General features: G+C 47.5%; 1 protein-coding gene and 1 pseudogene across 1 annotated transcript in view; one reads left to right on the plus strand and one right to left on the minus strand.

Moving 5' to 3' along the window:
* The window catches only part of LOC144095628 (uncharacterized), a 216,689-nt gene that overhangs the window by 132,458 nt on the left and 63,016 nt on the right, over positions 1–21,215 (minus strand). The gene's annotated exons all lie outside the window — the stretch shown is intronic.
* On the plus strand, positions 7,180–20,247 carry LOC144094432 (uncharacterized; annotated as a pseudogene).

Raw genomic sequence — 21,215 nt, forward strand, 5'->3', positions numbered from 1 at the left:
CTAAAAAAAAATTGATGATTTAGAAAACAGGAGTAGGAGAAATAACTTGATTGTTTATGGTTTGGAGGAGGGTGACGAAGAAACTCCTACCAGTCTTCAGAATGCGATCCGGAAAGAACTCTTTGAAGAAAAATTGAAAGTTGAAATCAATAGCATAGAGAGGTGTCACAGGGTGGGAAAAAAGAAGAAAGATCAAAGCCGCCCCGTAATTATGAAGTTTCAGGACTACAGAGAAAAACTTTCGGTGTTACAGGCTTGTTCGGGGCTGAAAGGAACCAAATTCTCTGTGGCTGAAGACTTTTCCAGCCGAGTTCGTGAAATTAGAAAAATGCTGTGGCAAAGCTGTGCAGTGGAGAAGGCTAACGGCGCTAAAGCCAAACTGATATTTGATAAGCTGGTTATCGACGGTGCTATGTTCGGATGGGACGAAGTGAAGAATGAGCCCTATCGTATATCTAAAAAGAGGGAATGACAGACGCATATTATGAACAAAAGGTTCACACTGATAAACGTCAACTGTCGAAGTATTGTCTGCAAAGCTACGCAACTTGAGGGCCTGCTGTTGACGTATGATGTAGAAATCGCTGCACTCACTGAAACCTGGTTGGGAAAAAATATTTTTGACAGCGAATTCGTACCACAAAACTGCAAAGTTTTTCGCAAAGACCGAGATGGAAGGGGCGGTGGAGTGGCCAAACTGTTCAAATCTTCACTGCAAGTCTTTAGAATGCCAGATATTGACGATGTAGAAGGCATCTTTTGTAAATTTTACAACAACAATGTTCGTTACGTTTTAGGAGCCGTGTACAGGCCACCCAATTCCTCTGTAGCACTCCTAGTAAATCTAAAAAAATATATTGAGCGCCATATAAAACAGAATGATAGGCTAATGTTGACTGGCGATTTTAATTTACCAAACATAGAGTGGACTGCCTTTTCGCATTCTAATAACATCATTGAGCAAACTATGCTTGATATTTCTATTGCCTTTGACCTGCTTTAGGTAGTTAAAGATCCTACTAGAGTCCACAATGGTTCATATTCAATTCTTGATCTATTTTTTGTAAATGGTACTGTCAAAGAAAATGTCGAATGCTATGTAACGACCGGTATTTCTGATCACAAAGCTGTTGTACTGACATTGATAAATGCAAACTTTTATCGCCGAAATACTGTCGGTTTCTTTCCTAATTTTTCTCGTGCACATGATGAATCTATTCTTGATATGCTCGACTTTCATTATGACCGCTTTATGAATTTTAATGGAAATGTGAATGACTTATGGCTATTTTTCAAAAATGTTGTCTTTCAGTGTATTGAACGCTTCGTTCCAAAAATTGCAAAAAAGTCCCCAAAATGTAACCCTTGGATAACACGAGAGACATTACGCTCACAACGAAAGCTAAAAGGAATGAAAAAAAGGTTAAAAGCAGGAAACTATTCCCAAAAGATCATTGATGAACAAACAGAAAAACTCAAACAGCTGATTGCCCATGACAAGGAAAAGTACTTTTCTACTCAGCTACCTACCTTCATTAAAACATGCCCTGAGAAATTCTGGAGGCAGATAACTCCAGCTTCACGATCTCATGATACTTTCAAAGTAAATGGAATATGTGAGCGTGATGATGCTTTGGTGTCCACGGCTTTCAATGACTACTTCAAATCGGTGTTTACGCAGGATGACAGCTCTCTTCCCTGCTATTCCGTGAATTTGCCTTCAATTCCTGATGTTGTGATTTCCGAGGCAGGTGTTCTCAATTTATTATTGAAGCTTGATGTAAAAAAATCTCCCGGACCAGATGACATTCCCAACGCATTCCTGAAGCGTTATGCAGAATGGTGTGCCAAGTACTTATGCATCTTATTTAACAAATCACTAAATGAAGGATCATTATCGGATGACTGGAGAACGGCAAGAATCAAACCAATTCACAAAACTGGAGACAAAGCATCTATTCAGAATTACCGTCCGATATCGTTAACATCTACAGCATGCAAGGTCTTGGAACACATCATTCATAAACATATAGCAGATTTTCTTGAACAAAACAATTTTCTAACTAATGCACAGCATGGCTTCAGACGAGGATTTTCCACTGCCACTCAGCTAGTAAACACTATACATGATTTTGCGCAGGCAATAAATGAAGGAAAGCAGACTGACGCTATATTTATGGACTTTAAAAAAGCATTTGATAAAGTTTCGCATAACAAACTTCTTCACAAATTAGGTAATGTTCTAAAAAATGACAAATTACTTGCATGGATTACAGCCTACTTAAGAAACCGTCGTCAGTTTGTAGTAGTAAATAATTCCCCTTCCCCTCCAGTTCCTGTTGATTCCGGCGTTCCCCAAGGATCTGTTCTTGGGCCACTCCTCTTCTTAATTTTCATTAATGACATTGTCGATAACATCTCAGTTTCTGTTAGATTATATGCTGACGATTGTGTGTTATATGAAAAGATTACTACTACTGAGGACCAAGTACGGTTAAATAACGATTTCACTAAGATAATAACATGGTGTGACCAATGGCAAATGTGCGTTATTTATGATAAAACAGTGTTCATGCGTATAACCCAGAAAAAGAAGCCTCTTTTGTTTAACTATACTGCTAAAAACAAAGTTCTCTCTCAAGTGAATACTTACAAATACCTAGGTCTGCGGATCTGCAATAACCTCTCCTGGACAGAGCACATTGACAACGTTACAGCTAATGCCCTACGCAAACTATTTTTCCTCCGACGTGCTCTGAAGCTCGGCCCCCCCAGTGTACGTTCACTTTCGTATAACACTATTATTCGCCCTATGTTAGAATATGCCGTCATAATCTGGGATCCTTTCACTAAATCTAACATTGCTAAATTAGACAGAGTCCGAAAGAAAGCAGCACGGTTTATTTACAATTCATATAACCGCACATCTATCACTGCACTTCTTAATCAAAGTGGTTTGCTTCCAGTCTCTCATAGAAATCGCATCTGTCGTCTAAAATTTTTATTTCAGTTAATCAAAGGTCAGTAAAATATTGACACATCCAATATTATATCGTTCTCCTCAGGGTACAACACAAGACAACGCCATGATTTTACAGTAACACCATTAAACCCACGAAATAACACCTTTAAGTACTCTTTTTTCCCCAGAACGATTACAGACTGGAATAATCTAACTAATGATGCAGTAACCCAAACTTCACTAAAAAGGTTTGAAAGCCACCTTTAACTTTTTTTATAATGTCGTACCGCTACATTTCTTTGTTTCATTGTTTCTTGATCTTAAATTGTTGATCAATTGTTCTTGATTGTTTGCTTGTTCCTGAGGTCGTTTTTGTTGTTTCCAGAATTTATGTATTGTGTGCCCACCCCTGCGAAGGTCTTGTAAAAGATCGCAGTATCAATAAATAAATAATGGGCAATGGCTTCTGAGGGGGATGGAAATTCTGAAAACAAGTCTTAGTGACGTTCACGGACAGGCGGTTAATGTGGCACCAGCGCTCAAGAGAATTAAGGTCACATTGTTGGTTATGTACGAGGTGATTATGTCCTGGTGCGATGATATCATGGTAGAGTCATCTGCTTATAGTATACTATTGCAATTCTTTAAACAGGACGGTAAATCATTACTGTAGAGTAAAAATAATACAGAGCCTAGAATAGTTATCAATATTGAGTGTAACAGGTTCTGAGGCACTTGTCAGGCAGGAATACTGCCTCCTTACCCTGCCTTCTTTAGCTCTCAGCACTAATTAAGATCAGCCCAAATCAATAAATCAATATCGATATCTCGCGAACAGCCAATCAAAATGATCCGCGAGGAATCTAGAACCCAAAAAAAGCCTGGCCACTCGCAAGTGGTTGTTCTCTGTAATCTGCCACATTAAGCACTATAGAAATTTGCTGCTGTGCGGTTTGATCTTGAATGCTGTATTGAGCTGGAATGAACACTTGCGGTTCTCTCCTTAAATAGAAATATGAGCCGGTAAGAGAGATATCTGAAAAGGTTAGCAAGTCTAGTTTTTCACTATTCTCGCTAGAGTAGAAACCGTGCTGAGGGTGCACTATATTTTATTTTTGAAGAGGCGGTATTTACGCATCAGTATTTATTTCACCGGTCCATTTTTGTCCCTTTTTTAGGTTTCAGAATTTTTCAAAATATTTCGCTGCGGGTAAAAAACTCCCCCCAATCTTCAGCTATGTTTTGAAAAAATGACGTGCATTATGTGCAAGTACACACGGTGTTCAAGTCTTAAAACTGTGATTTATGCCGTCCTCAGCTTTAAAGAGCGTGACGCGCAACGGTGCTCCAGTCAATAAGGGCGCGCATGCATTGGACATCTCTAGTTCCCTTTTGTTGCCAAGTCCCAGTTCCTAAAATTGGTCCTTCACGAAAGCAGTTTTCTGCAAGCGAAGTGATTGCGGCCTTGAACCATTAATCGTGACGCGGACTTCTGAAACGGTCGACCGTCACTCGAATGTGCCTGCAGCAGGCGCCTAATTTTCGCCCTGCAAAAGGAAGCAGACTCTAAAGAAATGTCCGCACGAAGCCTGTTTCCAATACCAAGCGGGTGGCGTGCGCGGGCGATAATTCGGTCTCTTTCCAGCGCTGAAAACACTAGGCCTGCGACTTGTAGCACCGCTCGAGCGGCGGATGAATCGTGTCGGCAATGAAGCGGCTTCCAGCTCCGCAGGCGCCGCGGCGACGCGCGTGCACGTGAACGATTGGGCACTGCGCTGCAGAAGAGGCCACACAACTGGAAACACGGTTAAGAGCGTACCAAGCGTCCCCTCCTTGCGCCAGTTCTTGAGTAATTCAATGGCGACCGACGAGAAAGGCAAGCACTTAGTGCAGCTTCGCTTTCCACTGTTCGCCGAATTCAGGGGCCAAAAATCCTGTGTGTAATTTGTGTTTAATCTGCCCTTGCTTGGGCGTTAATATAGCAATAGTAATATTCGATGGAACATGTACGCTTGAGGTGTTTGCAGAACATTAAACACGCAGAAAAAATTGGGAGACACCTAAAGTTCAACTTAAGAGGGCTCACCAGCTACGAGGCAACTCAGGTTTGAACTTTTTTCGGTCGATAGATGGCAGCACTTAACTACCACAAAAAAGGAGGGAACTTCTATTTCCCCTCCAGGTGTGTAAATTCTACCGCGACCCCCCCTTGACCGCTTCACGGAAGTAGTAGTTCTACCGCGAACAAAGTAGGGCCGAGAACTTTCTTTGTATATCCTGCCAAAGCTGGAAATAAGAATAACCCCTCTCAAGGGATGGTGGTCAGAGAATGGACCTTTTTCCAGTAACCCACCACACAGCTGACACAACGAAAATTACGTTTTTGAGTTTTCGGTCCCCCTAAGCTCCCTCGAATCTTTTCCGAGAAAATTCACTTACAATGACAGTTGACAGCTAGGTTGGGGTATACAGCCTATGCTGATTTCCCATAGCCAGAACAGATAAGTGTGAGTCATCTTTTGACACACCTTCGGAACACCTCCCCTTCGGCACTTCGTCCGGCTATTCCGTATTCCGCGTATTCCTCCGTCCCCACACACAATGCAAGCCTAGTGGCCGTGCACGAGTGTGGACGCCGATTCGGCGCCGTGGCCTCAGTGAAAAGCTTTTTGCGCTCTCATTGTTTGCGCTGCTAGTGTTTATTACACATTGTCATTGCTGTTGTTGCCCTTACTTTTCGTTTAACAAGTCAACTCTGATTTGAACTTTTTCTGTCGATAGATGGTAGCACTTAAGCACCCCCAAACAAAGGTGGTAAGTTCTATCCCCCTCCAGGTATGTAAACTATACAGCGACACGAAAGCATTCGTTCTTGCGCGTTCAAAGAGTAGAGCCCAGACTTTTCTGTAGGTACGCGGCGAAATTTCAGGAGACCGAAGCACAACAAAGTTAACCCCTCTGAAGCCATTCAGCAAAGAAGGATGTGGGAGTCAGACAATGGGCCATTTCCAAGTAACCCACCAATTTAGCGTTTCTGGTTTGGGCCGCCTAAGCTTCCTCGACTTTTCTGAGAAAATTATTTTACAGTGGTAGGGTGGGGTTTCTGGTTTCGCTTGAGTAGACAGGTGTGCTAGATTAATATGGAGGAAGAGACTTGGCGCATCGCAAGGACGTTACTGGAAAAAGGTCCATTGGGTTGAGCACCTATGTAGCCAGCCCTAAATAAAAGGAAAGAAAGGAGCTCCTAGCACAAGGCCTCATGGCTGGTCTTCTTCCCTTTCCCGCGTATCCTTCCTTATATAGCTACAGATGGATGTTCTCGAGTGCAGTGACAGCGTGTAGCTTACTTTTCCTAGTATCGTACGAGCGTTCCCAGCGCCGAACACCCATGTTCTGCTTCTCAGCACAAAACAAGGCTTGAGTGTTTGGTTTGTTCTAACGGTGGTAATTATCTTGTGGCACTTTTGTGCGCCATACTTTTGATCCCTGTCTTGACAGCAGTAGATTTGTCTCAAAGGGCTTGAATACCAGCAGGCAACAAGTCAGCAGAAAATGCCATCAAAAATTTCAGGTACGGGAAGCGTAAGCGTGCAGGTGCACTGATTGCGAACACCAGAAACCGGCCAGCTCTCGAAAACGAAGCTCCAACGAGCAAAAGACACTCTTCTCGCTATCGTGGTGACCTTGGCTACCCTGCTGAAGGTTATTCGACGCCTGAAGTCAACGAGCACAACCCAAGGCGGGCAGACGTTGAAGCCCTCATCAGAGAACCGGAGGTGCCAGGAAGTGCCCTGTCATCTTCATCATCTTCAGTGATGAGCGCAACAGGGTCGTGTGACGAAGATATTGCTATTGGAGGTTCCGCGACCACCTCAATAAAGAACGGCAGTGCAAGTGCTGGAATTCAAGGGCGGCGCATTTTTAGCCTTCAGCACCTATTGAGCAGCTTGCAAAAGACCGCCCTCCATGCTCCCTTCAACTGCACTTTAGCGGATATGGACTGTGATTCTGAAAGAAAGCAAGGTCTTCGAAGCACGTTGACTCTCGTATGCAGGATGTGCCGAAGGAAGGATGTTATCCACACGGACCCGCCACCTGACGCACAAGCTTCTGTCGGCTGCGGTGAAGTAAACACATCAGCGGTATGTGGAATAATGTCAATTGGCTGTGGCTTCTCAAACCTTAACGAACTGCTTGCGTCTATGAACATCCCAAGAATGTCATCGGACACTTACACAAAAATAGAGGACAACGTTGGCCACATTATCAATCAAGCCGCCTGGGAGGAAATGAAAAGAGTGGGCGCAGAAGAGGCAAGTCTTGCAAGAGAATGTGGAAACATTGACAGTGACGGTACACCCACGATAGGAGTCATCGCAGATGGTGCGTGGTCAAAGAGATCCTACAAGAACAAATATGACGCTTCGTCAGGCGTGGTGAGTGTAAAAAATTATTTAATTGCCAAAGTGATAAACAATGCTGCATTTTGAACTTGAAATATTTTACACTTGCTCCTTCGGCTAATTGAAGAGATATGGAAAAGGCCCGCGCATTCATAACAAAGCACTGAAACTAGTTTCAGTGCTAGCGTCAACGAAGAGAGAGAGCGTGCAGTAATTAGAAATGTGAATACAAAAATGCTGTCAGCGATGTTATGCGTGTTTGAGTTGGTCCTTGTATACGTGCAAACGCACAGTTTTAATAATTATAATTTTTTTCCTGTTGTTCAGGGATTAATATCTTGTGAAAAACAGAGTATTGACATCACACTACGAGCAGGAAGAAAGACTATAGAATAAGCATGAAAGCGGGGCTATGTACCGCTGTGATCGAAAGGCATCAATTTCCCTGCAGGTAGTTACAAAGGAGCACTTGAGTCACAAGCATGACAATACCTATAGGTTCTAGCGATTAGCAGTGCAGCCAGTATGGCAGCTTCGTGACTAATATTGGTCTTACTCTTTCAGGCCGCCATCGTTGGTGACAGAACTGGAAAAGTCCTGTACCTTGGCGTGAAAACAAGGTATGCGCAATCTGTCGTTGGACTCCACAAAATGCCACCCCGAAAGAGCATCAGTGCCACAAGAACTGGCAGCGAAGCTCAACAAGCATGGAGCAAGATATTGTTGTTGAAGGCTTCAAGAAAAACGTTGAGCTACATGGCATCAAATATACAAAGCTTATAGCTGATGGTGATTCCAGCACTAAACGATGTATCGTCGCAGCAGCACCGTATGGCAACCAGCGGGTTGAAAAAATTGAGTGCAGGAACCACCTACTTCGAAACTATGCAGCAAAAATAAGAGAGATCGCTCAGAAGAAGCGGCTGGAAAGATTTCCTCCTAAACTAAAAAACTCTATTTTCCAAGCAGCTGTGCGCCTATGGCATGGAGTTGCAACAGCAATAAAAGTTAGAAGCAGTGAAGATGCATCGTTTTCTGAAAAAATAGACCGTCTTGCTCATGACATAAAGAACAGCCCAAATCATGTGTTTGGAGACCACGCCAACAGCGCTGATTACTTCTGTTCCGGAAGCAAATCGGGAGAAGAAAATATATTTCCTTAAATAGTTCAGAAAGGCATCTTTGAAGGAATTTGTGTTGCCATGAGCAGAGTGGTTGCAAACGCGGCGAGCCTAATAATGGACGTCGATAACAATGCTGCCGAGCATTACAATTCCGTTGTGGAAAAATTTGTAGGTGGAAAGAGGATAATCTATTCCTTGAAAGCATCTTACGAGACAAGGTGTTTTGCAGCCTCCTTATCGCTCAACTGCCGAGGAACATACCAGGAAAAAATCGCGCGCAGGATATCGGGAGGGCAGCTTGGAGGATGCACAGCATCATTTGTGAAGGCAATAATTTCTAGGAAAGATTCGAAGCGAAACTACCGAAAAAGAAGATATCAATCACTCCACACTGCCAGCATCGAGAAAAAAGAGCGACATATTGGTGCGGATGCTGATTACTGCGTACCAGACATGGAGCCTGATGCTTTTCAATCTGCTTCGACAACTTCCTGAAATCGCTCTCGCTATCAGCAACCAACATCGAAGACTTGCAAGGAGCAACGTCAAAGCAGAGTGGATCCACTGTGTGGAAACAAGAAAGGCGAAAAAGATTGACGGCATCATTGTTTGGTGCTATTTGTAAAATGAAGCCAACGACGGGACAGTTGGTGGGACAGTGGGCGGACAGTTGGTGACATCCTGTACAAAGAAATAACTTCCGAAGCGATTCGGTACGGAAAGGACCACGAGCGCTTAGCACTCAAGCAAATGGAGAATGAGTGCAATGTCGTGGTGAAGGAGTGCGGCCTGTTTGTTGACCACGAGAGCCCCTTTCTTGGCGCTTCCCCGGATAGACTCATTGGGGAGGACGTTCTTGTTGAAGTCAAGTGTCCATACTCAGCGAGAGTCCTTACTCCACTGGAAGGAGTTCGCGCCAAAAAAATAACATGCTGTGAGGAAAACAAGAACGGGAGATTGCAGCTGTAGACAAACAGTAATTACTGGTATCAAGTGCAAGGACAGTTGAATATTGCTAGCCATAGGAAGTGCTTGTTTTTGTTGTGGACCAAAAAAAGGCATCAGCACTGAGGTGATATCCAGGAATCAATCGTTTTGGGAGGACGAGATGTTGCCGCGGCTCAAAAAATTTTATATGCACTGCTTGCTGCCTGAGCTCGTGGACCCAAGGAGGAGCCGTGGCCTTCCAATTCGTGAGCCTGATTGCATTCTCGAAGCACAAAACACTCGGTCTCTCAAGCGACCATTGAAAAAACGTCGAAAAACGACGATAACCAAGAAACCACCTAGGACACCCATTGTGACTACATCGCGTATTTTCCTTCTTTCACTGTGTCCTGCGTGACACACACGAACTGCGTTCACTGTGGGGCTAACGCAAGCCATCGTGCGCTAGAGTATAGATGCCGTCGGACGACGACTGTGTTTCATTCACAGATGAGCGGCCTCACGCAGCGCTAGAACAAAACCACTGCAAATAAGCTCGCCATGGTCGCCGACGCTGAACCTGGGATGTCTTCCGTACGTCATGTTCGTCTACTACACCACAGTTGAGATGACCAGTCATATGTGGCACATTTTGGGCTCATTTACGGCGAAGAAGCAACGACAACACTTGACGCCATGCTGCCAAACGTCACCAGTGAGGACAACCTTGACGTCACCGCCTGCTTGCAGCGTGCGGGAGCTCTACGAGTCGCTCGGCTACACATTACACACCAAGAGCGAACCTACGCCCGACGCTACAATCTCCGCCGTCGCCACGCACAATACATGCAAAGTGACCGCGTATGGGTGTAGACGCCTATTCTGCAGCAGCCCAATAAAGAGCTTGTTTCAATACCACGTTAATCTGCTCGTCGGTTTTTTCATGGCATTTTCACCGCCTCGTGACAATATTTAATATAAATAGTAGTATCTTTACTTCCTTTCACACCACGTTCACTGTTGATAATTTCACAACGAAATAAGTCAAAGTTGGATAAAACTTAAAAGGGCGAGAAGCGAGTTCTTGGTTAGCCCTGTTTACATGAACCAATAACGTCTGGTTGTGTAGGGGGTCGGGCTGAGCGAGGTCCACCCAACTCGACCAGTGCGTGTTTAGATGAACTTGATTTTAGAAAGTCGAGACCGGTTCAACTGCAGCGACAAGCGTCGAGCGAGCAAGCAGTGGCAGCCTCCGAAATTGGGGCCGCCATCGCTGTATAGGAGGCGCGACGGCGCACGTGATAAGCAAGTGATAACCAAAAGAGCAAACGACGCACTGGGTGTACAACTGTTGCCAGATTATTTTAAAGCGTTTGGCAACGCTGGTCAAACAGGTGTTTCCTCCCGACCCATGACTGTGTGATAGAATGGTGCAGGTGCGGCCCTTTGTCCAATTGCTCAATGGCGTGAGGCGTCTTGCTAACCCCCGTCGATCGCTTTGTCATGGTAGGGAACGCTCTGCAGCTTGTCAAAACAGCGCGCCAGCTCAACGTCACGCACCATAAGCTCGAGGAAAAAAGTAAAGCAGAAATCCTTTCAGAAAACAGCACAAGCAAGAAAAAAGGGAAGAAAGAGCTCAAGTCCGTCCAAGTTCTGAGTAAAAACCGGCGCGCACGAACACATACAACCAAGAGGTTGGTGGTAGAGTGTACTAGCGACAAAAATATGCTGATGCCAGGTGTAGCCACGTGGCAGTGGTTACATATGGCGCGAATTTCAAATCACCGCAGAAAATACACAACTTTCAGAGCCTGTAAAACGCAAACACTAGGGTCGATATGGATGAAAATTGTGGCTTAACAACCAAGAGGGAAAAAGGAAGGAAATGTTGTGGACGAAATTTTGGTATCTGACATAGTTTTTTCACAAGATGACATGAAAGACCGACATATCTAAAGGTGCAATTTTTCTGGATATTTACCTCTGATTTGTAAAGAAATTAAACTTAAAAAATAAAATCTGTCGCAACATTTCCTCTGTTCACTAAAAAGAAAACGCTGTCGCAAACTTCATGAAAATCTGTCCATTTTTAGACACGATACAGCTTATGAAAGTTCCCATGTATTTCGTATGGACACTGTCACTAGTGAACCCTCTTAAGAGTATGACGCAATAAAGTTAAAGCGTCCCTACGGTCCTTTGGCAGTCCCCTGGCACGCGCTTTCTCAGACATCGACACGCATGTTGCCAACGCATACTGCTTTACTACACTTCACTCTCCATATTAACTGATGACGCATAGAAGTGACTCTAATTAAGCAAGTGTTCCTGTCGTGTATTTGGGATACTGTGCGGCGCTATGAGGTGATGGCACAAGACCTCTATTTATAAAAGTGGACGGACGTTTCTAAGTATTGTGGAGGCAGCTTGCCCTGATCCCGATCCAAAATAATAATAATAATAATAATAATAATAATAATAATAATAATAATAATAATAATAATAATAATAATAATAATAATTGGTTTTGGGGGAAAGGAAATGGCGCAGTATCTGTCTCATATATCGTTGGACACCTGAACCGCGCCGTAAGGGAAAGGATAAAGGAGGGAGTGAAAGAAGAAACGAAGAAGAGGTGCCGTAGTGGAGGGCTCCGGAAAAATTTCGACCACGTGGGGATCTTTACCGTGCACTGACATCGCACAGCACACGGGCGCCTTAGCGTTTTTCTCCAAAAATCAGCGGCTCAAATTCGCTTCACCACCTTTTTATTTTCATTTAAACACAGTGTCTACGTTACTGACCACAGTACCGATCGGAATCTTCCCGTCACGATGGCGCGGACTTTTCAGCCGAACGGGAACTGCAATCCAGGCGACACACAGAAACTAACACCGACATGCGTGCTCATGTCTCTTTCTTCCCCTGTGTCCCTTAACCAAACGTGTTTTCGCCGTATTACTGCACAACAGTGCATAAAGACCAAGTATCTAGCCAAAGAGTTGTTACACCCGAGGCCATGAAGGATTGCGACTGCTTCTATACAATGGCATAGAATCTTCACGGCAGCAAAAACCTGGCAGCGACCGTGCGGCGTCGTGCAGAAAAATCCTGATTGGCTAGCGGGCATTGTTGTCACCAAAGCGGAGAAATCCCATTGGCTGGAGTGTTATGGCATCATCAGACCAAAGAATGCCTATCGATTGGCGCGAAGTTACGTCACCAGAAAAGGTTAGTCTTACCTAAGTCCACACCTGCCAATCGTGGCAGGTGGCAAGCGACGCACGGGAAGAGCTCGGGAAAGGCAGCACAGGTCTCACAAGCGTCATCGTTGACTTCGTTTGAAAGAGAGACCTGCCGCGGCATTCGAGCATCGCTTAACTCGCATCGAGCATCGAGAAGCTGGTGAGGGTAGTGCGAAAAGATTTCTTGAATACAAAATTGGACAGAACAGGAAAAACATTTGCTGTTATTCCGTATATGCACCAAACGGCTCATAATCTAAAAAAGGTGGCGGGCAGATTTGACGTGAATGTGGTGTTTTCTGCGCCACATAAGTTGGGGGGGCTTTGTCGCATGATAGGGAACCGCCATGACAATATATCAAGAATTAGCCCATTTCGTTGTTTGGTTTCCCATAGATCAAGGTGTGTAGAGTGCGCATGTTCAGTTGTGTATGAACTTCCTCTTTCATGTAAAAAAGTATATATAGGACAGACCGATCGATGTATAAATATTCGACTTAGGGAGCATCTTCGTTCACTATCAGATTCAAACTATTCGCATCTAAGAGAGCACTGCGAAGCATGCAAGATAGAAAATAAGAAAGTACGCAGACCTCTAGTCGCGCGCACACGTATTTTATTCCGCCATAGAGATAAGACGACAAGGGAGCTCATTGAGGCATATCACATTCGGAAAAGACGGGATGAATGCACCAGTCAGCCTTCCTTATTGATGGTCGATAAAGAGGTCGCTTTTCTTGACAACACGTGATTTGTGTTTTGTTTTTTTAGTACCTTTGTTTTTTAGTACCTTTGTTTTTTTCTGGCTGTCTCGTGTTTTTTCGGTTAATCACAGAGTTCTGAAATCGCGTTGTAAGGTTTTAATCTTGACTCATGATATAGTCTTAGACTTGTATTTCTGGGCATGTGCGCGAGTGACGTCAGGTCATGTGACTTTTTAAATATAAATGTCTGTTTTTTTTTTCTGAATAAAAAATAGTTGTGAGTCAGCGCTCGTCCGTGTGGTTTCCTTCTTTGTCTTCCGTCCCTTTCGCGCTGTTTTTTCCACCCAAAATGATCGCTTAACCGCTGCACCACTAACTAGGGGTAAGAGCTCCAAACATGGCTCCTCATTTTTACACACGGGTCTGTATTACTTCAGACAAGACAGGCTATTCATTATTGCCTGCCACATTCCCTCCCTCCAAATTTCTAGAACGTGCAAGTTCGGCTTTCCAGCTAGTTCAACCGCCTCATAGATAGCTGCTCTTTGTCTTGCTGCGGATCTGATTGAACAGCGACGCCCTCAATATCCCGTCTCCATCCTGGCAGACTCCAAAGCTGCTTTCATAAGCCTGAAAGGGCCAAAACATGCTTCTCCAGCCGCAGCTCTCCTTGAGTCTCATCTGATGGCTTTAGATGACATCAGCATAGGTATTGCCCCTCAGTGGCTTCCTTCGATCCCATTGCGCAACTCAGGCCAATCAAGGCGTTGGCGCTCTGGCAAAATCGGTTCAGTCTTCTTCTCCTGAAGTATCATTAGCAGCCAGAATTCACTACTTCCTCACATGACATTTTTGTACCGTTCTATCTTATCCTGATTCAAATGTCTCTACAGGTCTTCCCTACAAGCGCACCGGCGAACCTTTCCAGACGAAGACGTTCGTTTCTGCTTCGCCTCAGAATTGGCTCCACCTGGACAAGGTCTCGGAAATTCAGTCATGGATTAGTGCCAGACCCCAACTGTTAACAATGTAGTGAATCTGAGAAAGTACGGCATCTCCTTCTTGCCTGCCGTGCATATGACAGGCAACGCAATAATGTACTAACACATACCTATAGACGACATGGAGTGCCTGTGCTAAAAAAGAATCACCGTCTCTTTTTAAGGCGGGACTTCCTTCGAGCCAGTCAAGATCTTCTCACCTTCCTTGACGTGTGCAAGTCTTTTCTTGGTACTACGACCTTCTCATCAATACCAATCTTAATAGTTCCACTGATAATACTATTTTTCCTATCCCATTTCATGTAGTTCCTTTAACTCCAGTGCAAAATCTATCTTTCAAAATCTCACACTCTTCTGACAGCGTATGTGCTTGCTGTACATTTATCCTCACCTTTTCTGTTCCTTTCGACATTCAGAAGGGTCAATCTTATTTTAGAGCACTGCAATGACTTTGTGTATGCCTTTCACACTCATTAGTGACATTCCTTAGTCTCACAGCATAATTTCTGTATTTGTGGGCTTTCCTTTAATATATTAACCTCTTGATATTCTTCCAGTGCGATGTCCATGAATGTGCGTGTGGTACATCCATGTGCTACCTGACAGTTCATTTTAACTTCCCTTTGTGCCAGTGCATAGGTACATTTTACTGTGCTAACTGACAGTGCATACTGACTTCCCAGTGCATGGTGATATTGTCGTGTGTGTCACCTATGCTTGCGGCTGACTGCTCGGGGCAGATCGGCAATGAAGGTATATGCAGCATAACCGGTCCACGCGTGCTGCGCTGAGTTTAATCTCAAGCCCGGGTCGCCGTCCCTTCGCTGAGGAGGCTGCGATTCCTGCCAGCCGGCGTCTACAAGGCTGCACTTTCGGTCGTCGGTCCTCTGCCAACCCTCAGCAAAAGTGGTGCGTCAGAACGTACCATGGCCACGCAGACGGTGACCCAATACGAGCAAACGAGCCCCTTCCCCGCGTTTGCCGTTATGCCGCCGTGGTGGCCCAGTGGCCGTGGCGCTGGGCTGTTGACCAGAACACCGCGGGTTCGATCCCGGCCGCGGTGGTCGAACCTTGATGTAGGCAATATTCTAGAGGCCCGTGTACTGTGCGATGTCAGTGCATGTTAAAGAACTCCAGGTGATCGAAGTTTCCGGAGCCCTTCACTACGGCGTCCCTCATAGCCTATAGGGTCACTCTGCGTCCAGCCGGCCGGGAAGGCGAGCTTCCGTGCAAGCTACACGCAGGCGTTATTCAAGTACGCAACACGTTTCCCCAACCCGTGGCGAAGAGTCGCAGCCACGGCAGGTCCGGACGAAATAGGCAACGGCAGGGCACGCTACGAAACAGTTTATTATCCTAACACGAGGTAAAGCACACTGCGGAAGAATGTTCTATCCGTAAAATAGATGTTCAGCAGCTCACCAGGTCGTTGACGTCGTCTGGCGTTGGTGTTCGGGGGCCGGCGGGCAGCGGAGCGGGTCCGTGGGGCAGTCAGGACAGGCCCGGCAGCGAGAGTCCCCTCCCGCCGCGCGTTTCCCCCTTTTATCCCCTCGGTCATTGCCTCCCTGGCAGCAAATCGTTGCCGTCAAGCTTAGGCGTGCTACCCTCTCCGCAGAAGGCAGCGCGCTGCCGTGACGTCACGTCAGTGCTGGGGCGGAAATGAGCAGAGTCGCAGGGGTGCATTCTCTCCACATTCCTGGTGGCCAGCGCGCCCGTGTAAGTCACGGTCGCCGCTGGCGCGGGGGACGAGGAGGGGATACCAGTGTATCCCACATCCTCCCCTCCTTAAGAAGCCTCCTGAACACAGAAACAGGGGCAACATTACCTGATCTTTTCCGCCATCCTGGGATCGAGGTTCGAAGTTCTTCAGCTCCCGCATGTGCATCGGTTGACGGCCGCGCCACGCCCCCGCCGATCAGCTGCTTCGCTCCGAGGGCTTGGCCTCCCGCACGATGACGCTTGGCATCTTGCTCCCTGTCACGGTCTTCCGAGTGCGCGCGGCTGCGCCGTTCCGGTGAATTTGGTCGACCGCCTCCTTGGCGCCGGCTGCGATGGCTTGGAGGCCAGGTCCATGGCTGCGCCCCTGAGGTACTGGGTCAGGAGGCTTCAGGGGCCAGGGCTGCGGCGCTTTATGGTTGAGGCCGGTTGGGCTGGCCTGGCATACCTGGTCAGCAGGCGAGGACCCAGGGTTGCGGTGGTAATGGGGCCCCGCAGGCAGTGGCGCACAGTCGGCGGGTGGGCAGCTCCGATGCGGTGTGACAGGTAGCAGGGGTGGCCAGGGTGGCGACTGCAAGTCGCGGGCGGTGCGTAGCGTCGAGCCTTGGGCGCGGCGCGTTGCCGAAGCTGGATGGTGGCTGGTAGTTGGTAGTGGAACGGTGTCTTTCTGATGTGCCCTGCTTCTTTTCCAGCTTCGAATCGAATAAATGGCAGCGGAAAGTAAACGAAGACATCGAAGAAACACACAGACGAGGACGATGAGGAGCAGCATCGTCCTCGTCTGTGTGTTTCTTCGATGTATTCGTTTACTTTCCGCTGCCATTTATTCGATCATGCACCAACTAGCTCAACAATCCACCTTATTAGTCTTTTCCATCTGCGCTGAAAAAGGTCAACAAAGTATCAGCCAACTCCCGCAGCGCGTGCTGCGTGGTTGTTCGACCCTCACGATGGTCATGCAGGTTAACGCAAGTCCGTCTTGCGTGACTGATCGGCATGAGCAGTCCGTACGTTCATGCATCTAACGAGACTGCCTGCCGGCTCGATCCCTCGCTCTAGGCTGCGCACGCAGATTCTGTTTCTGCTTAGGGCGCAAGTTATAGCGGGACGCGAGTTCGCCGGCTGATCGCAGCGCTCGTTATCCGACTGCGGCGCGGGTCGGGCTGTGTCCTCTACCCACTCATCTCGCTGCACGTAGCGTTTCAGGTCGCATACGTGCACCGGTCCGCCTGTCGGTTTCGACCTCAAGTTAACGAGCGAGGAAAGTTTCCCTCGCACGCGGAACGGCCCGATCCATTTCGGCGCCAACGAGGCCGCAAACTGTTTGCTAGCCTCGCTGAGAACGTGCTGGCGTCGAAGCACCAGATCGCCCACTTCGTAGTGAACATCCCGGTGCGAGCGGTCGTACTGTGCTTTCTGCTGCGCCCTAGCGGTGCTCAGGTTGCGGCGAGCCTTATGTAAGGCCTCCGTCATCTTAGCGCGCAGCTGCGTCGCGTACTCAGCTCGTGCTGACAAAGCGACTGGCGTCTTCCTGCTGTCCGATAGAATCCGGTCCACCGGATTTAGCAGCTCTCTACCCAAATTGAGAGAAGACGGCGCATACCCAGTCGAGCGGTTAACGCTCGAACGGAAAGCAAACGCGATCTCCGGCAGATAGGAGTCCCAATCTTTGTGCCTCTCAGAGTACGCGACAAGCAAGTGCTTAACGTTGCGATTGGCTCGTTCCGTGAAGTTCGACTGGACATGATAGGTGGTCGTTTTCTTGTGCTTAATGCCGAGTGCAGCGCACGAATCAACGAACACCTTCGAAGTGAAGTAGGACGCGTTGTCCGTTATCAGCTGCTCTGGGAAACCGAACCTGGTGAATACGTCCATCAGCTTCTCCATGATAACTCGTGCCGTCAGCTTTCTAAGGGGGAAAAGTTCAACCCACTTGCTGAAGTGATCCGTGACTACCAGCAAGAACTTGTTCCTACTCGGTGTCATAGGATACGGACCCATGATGTCACTTGCCGCGATTTGCCAGGGAGTCTGGCTGTTAATCGGGTGCATGAGGCCGGGTGGTCGTCGCCTCGGGGCTACACACTTTCGCACACATGGCACGAGCGGGCGTAGCGTATTACGTCCCTTTTCATGCCAAGCCAGGTAGCAAAGCGACACAACTTAGTGTAAGTCTTGCGGCCGCTTGCATGCCCAGCGATGCACGAGTCGTGAAAGTAGCGTAACAGTGCTGCCCTCAATACTCGTGGTATCACCACCTTGAACGCCTCGTTTGTGTCGTTCTCGGAGGGAATATACCTCAGCAGGACGCCGTCGGAATCCAGCAGATACGAATCCATCGCGCTCACATCACTACCAGCTGTTTCCGAGCGCTCCGCACCGACAGCAAGACCAGCTGTCTCCGTGTGCGCGGCGGCCCTGCCGCCCGGCTCCCGGCGCCCGTCGAACAACTTTCGACAAAACGGATCTTTCTGCTGATCTTCGAGCAGCTCCTTTCTGCTGAACACGATCCCCACGGAACTCGCGTAGTCCACGTGGTTCACGCTCTCGCCCTGGATCAACGGTTGGTCCGCGTTCCTTACATGGGCTACGGCTCGGGTCTGTGCCTCACTCTCTCCGGCTGTCGGGCGGTCGGTAGCGTGACCTTCCTCACACTGGACATGCGCTCGCGAGAGTGCGTCAGCCACAGCGTTGTTTTTCCCTTTGCGGTAGCGCACGGTGAAGTCGTAACGCTGCAGCAACAGGGACCAGCGCGCTAGGCGGCCGCTCGGCTCGCTGAGTCGTCTCAGCCAGGTGAGCGCCATGTGATCCGTCTCGATCACAAATGCCACTCCATCGACGTAGTAGTGGAACTTACGCAGAGCAAAAACTATCGCGAGACACGGCTCGCGAAAGCTACCGGACGGAGAACGCCGTCATGCTCCTGAAGCGACACTGCTCCCAAGCCCAGGTCGCTTGCATCGGTTTGGATCACAAACTCTCTGTTTAGGTCGGGTAGCTGCAACTCAGCCGTGTCAGCGAGCACTTTGGTGAGGTTGCGCAGTGCATCCTCTTGCTCGTGACACCAACTCCAGCGCTCGCATTTCTTCAAAAGCTTTGTCAAAGGCGCCTGCAGCGCTGCGCAATCTGGGATGAACTGGCGATAATAGTTCGCCATTCCCAGGAAGCGTCTGAGACCGGCTATATCTGTGGGTGACGGAAACTTAAACAAAGCCTCAAGCTTATCGTCGCACGGCAGATTGCGGCCTCTGTCGATCGTGAACTCCAACAGTGTTATTCGGGTAGCGGCGACCTGCACCTTCTTCAGGTTCAAAGTGATTCCCGCGGACCTCAGCCTCTCTAGGACGTCCCTAAAGTGGCGCAGGTGTTCCTCGAACGTTTTCGAGTACACCACGATGTCGTCTAGGTACGCGAGCGCATGTTGCCACTTCGCATCTCCCAGAACACGGTACATTAGGCGCTGATAAGTAGTGGGTGCTCCTACCAAGCCAAAAGACATTCTCTTGAATTGGAAAAGGCCTCTGTGACAAGTGAAAGCAGTTTTCTCCTTGTCCCGCTCATTCATTTTAACCTGAAAGTATCCGCGTCTAGCATCCAGCGTTGTGAAGTACTTCGCCCCACCTAGGTTGGACACTAGGGAAGAAATCGTTGGCAGAGGGTACGCATCTTTCCTCGTAACCTCATTCAGCATGCGGTAGTCCACGCAAAGTCGATATGTATCGTCTTTCTTTGGAACCAAGACTACCGGGAAGCCCCAAGGGCTGTTACACCTCTCAACAACGCCAGTGTCGATAAGTTCGTCTAAGGCGCTGTCCAGTGCTTTTCTCTTGGCCAAGCTAATTGGTCTAGGATTGCACTTCCAAGGCAGTGCGTCACCCGTGTCTATTCTGTGCCTGACTAGGGTAGTGAGGCCCGGGCGGTCAGTGAATGTCTGGTTGTACTCGTAGAGGAGCGATGACAAGCGTGCCTTCTCCCTCTCCATCACGCTGTTAACTTCCGACAAGGGGTGCGCTGATCCTCTCTGCGCAGCATAACAGTTTTCTACCGCGGCAACCTTTTCTCTGCGCTCTCTCTCAGCGGCGATGGTCCGCTTGCCTCCCGGATCTCGGGCTCGGGGGTGGATTTGTCACAGTCTCCCCCTGCTCGCGCCGCGTTCGGAGTCTGAATGGTCTGCGACGCCGCGGGCGCTTTCGCGAAGGGCTTCAAGGCGCCTAACGTGCGCTCCCTGTAGCCTCGGCTGCACTGTAAAAAAAAAATGCTCCACAGTACAGAGAAACCCGCTGGTAATGCGTTGCCGGAGGGTTTTCCGCAACATGAGGTACGGACTAAATGTCAGAAACAGAGACTCCGTATGACGACTGTCACATTCTTGGTAACGGAAAGTTACGCCATGCTATGCACGAGACCGAAATCGTTTTTTCACAACGAATGCTTATGTTTTGTTCTTATTGAAGTTTCCGCAATGTGTATGCATACGTCCTCCGTTCACTCGGAAGTCATTTCATGTAGAGCGGAAATTATCTGTATTGTAATTATGTACTTTCTGTAGTACATAACATGCGTCTTCGTATAGCTTCTGCCCGCAATGTTCACTGCAGATATAGCCGTCCAGGTGCCGAAGAAATAAGTATTATGTACAAGGCTTTCCTTTACGCATATTATGTAGTACATACGTACAAAGAATGCAGCTTAGAATGAAAGAGTGGTAAGTGTTTGGGTGAGTACAAGTACATACGTTTTATTTTCATGGCAAACTACACACATTGTACATCTGCACATTGCTGTCGGATCCATCTGAAAAGCATAAAAAAATCCTCATTTAGTGGTCACACAACACCAAATATAAATTTCACAAATACATTTGAACCATCCGCTATTGAACAATCGGCTTTCGTAGAAGCTTTCAAAAGCCATTCACCGAGAACCAACCCGTTATAATTTATTGCCCAAAATTCATTTCTCATAACAGTAAACAGTAAAAACCACAGGTCCAGAAAGAAGCAGACAAAATGTGCTTTCCCGGGCGGCCCTGTGCGCATGAAAGTCTTTACAGTTGCTTATCATTTTGTGCAAATAGATAGTAGCTCAGGATGGGGGCCAGATGCAATTCAATGCAGGTGCCTTTCTGTACAT

The sequence above is a fragment of the Amblyomma americanum genome, chromosome 6, assembly GCF_052857255.1.
Source record: "Amblyomma americanum isolate KBUSLIRL-KWMA chromosome 6, ASM5285725v1, whole genome shotgun sequence".
In the NCBI taxonomy this organism is placed as follows: domain Eukaryota; kingdom Metazoa; phylum Arthropoda; class Arachnida; order Ixodida; family Ixodidae; genus Amblyomma; species Amblyomma americanum.